The sequence below is a fragment of the Oryctolagus cuniculus genome, chromosome Y, assembly GCF_051225735.1.
Source record: "Oryctolagus cuniculus isolate XC-2025 breed Fujian yellow rabbit chromosome Y, ASM5122573v1, whole genome shotgun sequence".
NCBI classification, from domain to species: Eukaryota; Metazoa; Chordata; class Mammalia; order Lagomorpha; family Leporidae; genus Oryctolagus; species Oryctolagus cuniculus.
Genome location: NC_142889.1, coordinates 23601459 through 23609015, shown reverse-complemented (window position 1 = coordinate 23609015; position 7557 = coordinate 23601459). Strand labels below are relative to the sequence as shown.

General features: G+C 39.6%; 1 long non-coding RNA gene across 1 annotated transcript; it reads right to left on the bottom strand.

Moving 5' to 3' along the window:
• Positions 1-4386: 4386 nt before the first annotated feature.
• On the bottom strand, positions 4387-7283 carry LOC138845023 (uncharacterized). Its single transcript, XR_011381637.2, has 2 exons — positions 7081-7283; positions 4387-4770 (listed from the first exon to the last, which is right to left on the bottom strand). It is a non-coding gene; the product is annotated as an uncharacterized LOC138845023 (long non-coding RNA).
• Between the last annotated feature and the right edge of the window lie 274 nt (positions 7284-7557).

Sequence of the window (7557 nt, the reverse complement as noted above, 5' to 3'; positions counted from 1 at the left end):
TTTCAGTGTGCAAGTGAATCAAACATGGGCAAACACAGCAGAAAATGCATTTTTAAGTGACACATTATTCAGCTACAATGTGCATATTTGTATATCAAGATACTAAGGATACTACACATCTTTAGCAATACTGTCATCAAGGAATCAGGCTCATAGAAATGGAACAAGCAGATTTAGCTGTCACCTGCAACACCAGCATCCCATATGGGCTCAAATTCAAGTCATGGCTGATCCAGTTCTGATCCAGCTCCCTGCTAACATGCCTGGGAAAGTAGCAGATGACCCACTTTCTTAGGTCCATATAGGAGATACAGATGGAGTTCTTGGCTTCCAGTTTCATTCTGGCCCAGCCCCACCCAATTTAGGGAGTAATCCAATGGATAGAAGATTCTCTCTCTCTCTCTCTCTCTCTCTCTCTCTATCTATCTATCTATCTTTCTGCCTCTATGTAACTCTGTATCTCAAATAAATAAAAATAAATCTCTCAAAAATCAGAAATGCCCTCAATGTGTTGAGAGCACACCTCTTCTTTAATCAAATGCTAGAATAACAGGAATTTCTACTCTCAACCTGATTTTCCTTAACCAAATTTTCAAAGCTTGGTCCACACTTCATATTGCCTCAGCATCCAGAGTTATGTCTCAAAATGCCAATATTGTCTGAAATTTTATTGCAATAGAAATACTTGATTTGTGATATTCAGCAACCTACATATATGTGGCAGAATGGAGTGGTGTCTTTGGACAAGAAAACACACTTACTGCCTGGTATACAAGTGAAATCTGTGCACATCTTCCTGCTGAGACTATGGAAGTATCTAGCCAGCAAAGTGTGCAATGACACCACAATAATGAAAGGACCCAGCACACTGAGATCTGTTCCTGTGCCCAGCATGTAGAAGGCCTGTCAACTTTGAGACTGTTCCTTGTGACTGTGAGTACTTGGCAAGGGATGTGCCCACAGTTGCATAACACAAAGGCAGTGTTCCTCATGTTCTGAAACACAGCCTTAGCCCCACAAAGTCTCTTCTCACTCAAATGCAGTTTCCTAGCTGGAACAAATGTTTCCACAGAGCCCATCCATCCTCCAGGTCACAATGGATGCTATGATGACAACAATTATTTGTCATCTAGAAAAGTGTTCAGCAGACTTCAGTACTGGATGCAGGCAAACCAGAAATTGTGAATTTTGGAAAGTCCTGGAAAAAGGAAACTTCCTCAGAGGAGAGAAGCAGCTACTATGCTTCTGGGAAATATCACAAGATTTGCTACTGCCACCTCAAGTTGCAGAAACATGTTCTCTCCCTTTGTAGTCTCCAAATGACAAGTTTGTGAGCTGTAGTCCCTGTATGCTTCCTATGGTTCTCAAGCCCTTGTGGTCAGGCTCAGGATTGACCAAATGATTTGCACTTCACTGAGTTGGGGGTTTTAGTGCATGGTCATTTTCAGTATGCAGAGTCCAATACACATGTTCCAATAATTTCCATTTGTGGAGCACGTGAAGTGTGTTTACTCATTAGAATAAAGCACAAAAGCAGTGAGAGTGGCTCTGGGTTGCAGTGTTGGGGAAAAACTGCTCTTGAGCCATTATCCCAAAAGGAAAAGAATGAACCCAAGACTGTGTGCAGTTTGTCTGTTTAACTATTTATAAATATTTCCCAAATGCACACATTTGAAACATGGTAACATTGTTAAGAGGTAAATTATTACACTTATTTAAAAATATTTCCTGGGGCTGACATTGTGGCACAGTGGGTTAAGTCACCACCTATGGTGATGGCATTTCATATGAGCCCCATTTGGAGTACTGACTGCTCCACTTCTCATCCATGGCCCTGCTAATGCACCTGGGAAAGAAACAGAGGATGGCTTGAGTACTTGGGCCCCAGCCACCTACAAGAGAGAGATGGATGGAAATTCAGACTCCTGGTTTTGGCCTGACCTAGCCCTGGATATTACAACCTATTGAGTAGTGAACCAACAGATGGAAGATGTGGTGTTTGTGTGTGTGTGTGTGTGTCCATCTCTCTCTCTCTCTCTCTCTCCATCTGTCTCTCCCTCTCTCCCTGAAACACTGTCTTCCATGGGGCTGGTGCAGTGTGTTAACTCCCATATGGGTGCTGGTTTGAGACTCAGATGCTCCACTTCAGATCCAGCTCTCTGCTATGGCCTGGGAAAGCAGTAGAATATGGCCCAAGTCCTTGGGCCCCTGCACCCACATGGGAGACCCAGAAGCTCCTAGCTCCTGGCTTCAGATTGGCACAGCTCTGGCTGTTGCAGCCAATTGGGGAGTGAACCATTGGATGAAAGACCTCTCTCTCTCTCTGCCTCTGTTTCTCTCTGAGACTTTCAAATAAATAAATAAATCTTCTAAAAAACAAAAAGAACACTGTCTTCCAATTAAGTAACTACATCTTTAAGAATAAATTAAACATATCTCCAATTTGGATACTTCCAGAAGATAAAAACTCAAAAACAGTTTTCCACATTTTCTCCTTGTCTTTTCTTATAAATTCTCTTGCAAATTGAATTTTCATGAAGGTAATTGATAGCACTTTACTTAGAAAGAAATCCAATGTAAAACAAATGATTTGATTTCTCATAATTGGAAAAACAGCTTTCCATAAAACAACCTTGTGGAAATTTCTCTATATGAGTACTACTATTTGTGTAATGGCAGAAAATAAAAACAGAGATGACTGTCATGTAGACTTTTGTTCTACCATTCTTGATCTTCAATTTCATTCTTCAATAATATGATTCTGAAGGCAATACTTAGTTTATTTTCATGTTCAAGTGTATGTGTAAAACTTAACTACATAAATTCCATGTCTATCCATAGACTATTATATATAAATCAGACCTTAATGTGAATTTATGTCCAGCTCTAGTATGCTAATTTGTTGTATTATACATGCCTGTTTTTCACAATTGTGCCACACAATGATGAAAGGTAAGACTTCCATATTTCAGGAAATGCATTTTTCATTGCCATGCCATCTATGTACAGTATTAGGTTTCCTTTTTCAAATCTGAAGGGATAATGCACATGCATTTAAGTGAAAATTCTGTGGGTCAGTGTCTACCAACTAAATATCAAGCCAGGCAGTCAGTCTAAATGTATTTTTTGAAGACAGTTGTTATGTAAACCACCTGCAATCTACACTCCACATTAGAAGAATTTAGCAGTAACTAGGAAGGAGTGAATGTAACAAACCAAATATATGCATTCAAGCTACATCACTCAGGAAAGCAGATTAGCACAGCCTCTGCCAGCCATGAGGCACAGAGCAGGACAATAAGAGACTTTGTTTAAGGGGTACTCCTGGGTTCTCATCCCATGTCCTCTCTACATCATTAATATTCTGATAGTTCAATGTCATTTTAAGGTTTCAAGAAGACGTAGATCACATAATCCCAATCACAATGAGAATTGATGAAGATAATAGGAAATGAATTAAGTGTTCATATACAAAATAAACTACTATTGTAAATACCAACAATGAACAACTGGAATTTGAAATGGAATCAACATTTTTTTAAGATTTTATTTACAAAATAAACTACTATTGTAAATACCAACAATGAACAACTGGAATTTGAAATGGAAGCAATATTTTTTTAAGATTTTATTTATTTTTATTTGAAAATTGGAGTTACTCAGAGAGAGCAAAGGCAGAGAGAGAGAGAGAGAGGTCTTCCTTCTGATGGTTCACTCCCCACTTGGCCACAATGGCCAGAGCTGTGTCAATCTGAAGCTAGGAGCCAGGAGCTTCCTCTGGGTGTCCCATGGCAGTGCAGGGGCCCAAGGACTTGGGCCATCTTCTACTGCTTTCCAAGGCTATTACAGAGAGCCAGATCAGAAGTGGAGCAGACAGGTCTTGAACCAGCACCCATATGGGATTCCAGTGCTTCAGGCCAGGGTTTTAACCCTCTATACCACAGCACTGGCCCAGGAAGCAATATTATTAACAATACAGAAAAAAGAGAAACAAGGGAAAGGGAAGCTAGATATATAAATAGAAATACAGACATATGATGAGATAGAAAAGAGGAAGCAGAAAAAGCAGAGGCAGAAACTGAATGAGGAGGAAGAGGAGGAGGAAGATGAAAAGAGGAGGAGGAGGAGGAAGAAATGTTATGAACTATAAATCCATGAAAATACATACAAAATGTATGGGAAAAATTATGAAAAAACCTAAATCGATGGATTTTATGTCTTAATCTGAAAAACACAATAGTATTAAGGTATTCATTCTTCCCACATGAACCAAAAGATTCAGCATGGTCCAATAAAAATTCCAGTAAGCTGTCCTGTAGACAATGATCAACATTTTTCTGAATTTGTAAACTGTAGACATTGCTGAATAATAGTAAATCTGAGGAATTAACATTTATTGATTTCATGTTTTATTATAAACATACAGTAATCAAAAGATCATGATGTTGGGTAAAGAAGAAATGTGGCTAAAGGGGATGGCATAAATATATGGAGGTAAATATTTATACTTAACTGATCTTGGTGAAAGGTACAGAGAAGAACATGTATTCCTTTTAAGATTTTTTTGAGCAATACAGTTACAAGCAGAGAAATGGAAAAACAGAGAGAAAGGTCTTCCATCCACTGGTTCACTCCCCAAATGTCCACAATGGACAGAGCTGTGTTGATCCAAAGCCAAGAACCAGGAGCTTCTTCCAGGTCTACTACATCAGTGCACAGGTCCAAGCACTTGGGCCTTCTTCTACTGCTTTCCCAGGCCATAATAGAGAGCTGTATCGGAAGAGGAGAAACCAGGACATGCATCAGTGCCCATATGAGATGTCAGCATCCCAGGCAGTGGCTGTGCCACTATGCCACAGTGCTGGCCCTTGATGAATATGTATTTATAACAATTGGATATAGTGCTCTTGGATGACCAAGTGGAGAAAAAAACAGAGATAAATATTTTAGACCTAACATATAAACTCATTCAACATAGTGAATAGACTTTTACATAGGTATAATGAAAAAAAGAAATTAATTGCATTAGTTTTATATGCAACACTGAATATATGATCAATAAAAATATAATGCAGACTTTAGTTTTATAAAGATTTATTTAATTTGAAAGTCAGAATTATACACACACACACACACACACACACACACACACAGAGGGAGATAGAGGGTGACAGAGAGAGAAAGAGTGAGAGAGAGATATTTCTTCCATATGCTGGTTCATTCCTCAAGTGGTTATAACAACCAGCATTTGGCCAGGCTGAAGCCAGCAGCCAGGAGCTTCATCAAGGTCTCTCATATGGGTACTGGGGCCCAAACACTTGTGTCATATTTGGTTGCTTTCCTGGGCCATTATCAATGAACTGAAATAGAAGTGAAGCATCCAGGACTTGTGCTAGTGTCCATAGGGCATGCCAAAACCACAGGCAATGGCTTTACCTGTTCTGCTACAATACTGGTCATGTAACATGTATTCTATTAAATTAAAAATGTCTTATATTCAAAAAGAATTTTTTAAAATAATGAAAAATACATCTTATCCTGGGAGAGAATATTAGCAAAGTATATATGTGGGGCTGGTATTACAGGATGTTGGGTGAAGCCACAGATTGCTATGCCATTTGTGTCCTGAATGCTCCATTTCCAATCCAGCTCCCTGCTAATATATATGGAAAAGCAGTGGAGGATTGCTTAAGTATTTAGACCTCTGTATCCATGAACGAAATTGAGATAAAGCTCCTGAATTAACCCAATCCTGGCCATTGCAGCAATTTTGGAAGTGAAGCAGTGGGTCAAAGATATTTCTTTCTGTCTTTTCCTCTCTGTAACTCGACCTTTCAAATAAGTAAATAAATAAATATATATTTAACAATAGCAGCAGTCATTGAATGAAAAATTAATAAAGACTGTAAAACTCAGCAATGAGGTGACAAATTATCAAATTTAAAAACAGCAAATTAACTAAGAATTGTCTTTACATTGAATATATGCAGATTAGAAAAAAGCACATAAAATTATGAGATAAGAGAAAGGACTGTAAAGAAAGAACTCAAATTAAACCAGCATTAAGCACTAATATTTTTGAGATAGATATAATAAACAAATAAACACCGCAGTGTAAAAATTGACAAGAATATCGAAAAAACAAAAATCACATTCATTATTGGTCAGAATATATAAGGGTACTTTACAAGACATCTGGAGGTGTGATTGTGAAGTCTTCAATAGTGTCACCATACAATGCAGCAAAGATGTCCATATAATTTACCCAGTTTATGTGAAAATACATATTCCACACTATCCAGCTTGAACATAAATGCAATAGTTTTATTCATATTGGATTTCACAAGTATGAAACCAAGATGCCCTGCAGTAGATGAACAGATAAACAAATTGTCACACAATATGGGGACATTTGAGGCACAACTGATGTGACAGCATACAAAATCACTGGGATGCAGATAGTGGGCTGGATTGGATTCATAGAGGCCCAGAGCCAAAGGAAGACACAGGGTACAGGTCAATAGCATAGACACCTGACAGAAGCAGCAGCTTTGGAAAGACACAGGGTGGTACCCAAAACTGCCAAAAGTTACTCTGTAAAAAGAAGTGTTGGAGATGAAGGAGCCCGGATATAGGTTAAATGGAACAGGGAAGAACTTGGACAAGGATCTACCTCTCCTTCTGTCTCATCGACATTGTTCTGGGGGTATAGTCAGGGAAACTGACTGAGGAACAGGAAATATTAGGTAAAAGGGTCAATTTTTCACCAAGAAAACCTTGATATATATAATAGAACATAACCAAATATAAACTGATGAGAGGATTAAGCAAGATTCTTGGGTTCAAGAGCAATATATACAATGAAGGGTGTTACTAGGCACAAGAAAAAAACAAATAGGCAACATTTTTGAAGGACAAAATACAGACTAGGAAACATATCTCTAGAAAGATCAATGAGACCAAGAAATAATACTCAACCGTTTGCAAATCGGTACTAAAAATCTCAAACTCACACAAAAACAAAAACAAGAATATAAAGAAAAGACCTAGAGCCCAAACACTGCGTAAACCGTAACTCACGGAAAACGTTTAAGGAGCCCCGAATCACAGGATCACAGACAATGGAACAGGGAAGTATTTCAGGAGATGGTCTGGAAGGTGTCGGCCCCCTCTGCTGTGGGAGTGTCGTGTCCCAGGAAGAGGAGAGACAGCTTCAAACTTGAGCCCAAGGCACCCACCTTATTCCCCCAACACAGCACAGTCCCAAGGCCCGCAGGCTGCATCTGATTGGCTGCGTCTCCTCTGACGCCATAAGTGCGCGCCATTGTGTGACCTACCCAAGCAGGTTGGCCTGGGCAACGCTGTGTGAATCTTCTTTCTGGGCTCCGCCGTTCTTTGCTTCCCTGCTCTGCTCCTGGTCGCAGCCTCCCGTGGTCAGCCTTTCCGCTCCCTCTTACAGAGACCTCAGGACCGGGACTCCTCAGAAGCTGGAAAATGGTGAGTGAGGTCCAGTCCCGTCAGGCCCGCAGGATGTGAGCTGGGCCACAGCCGCAGCCC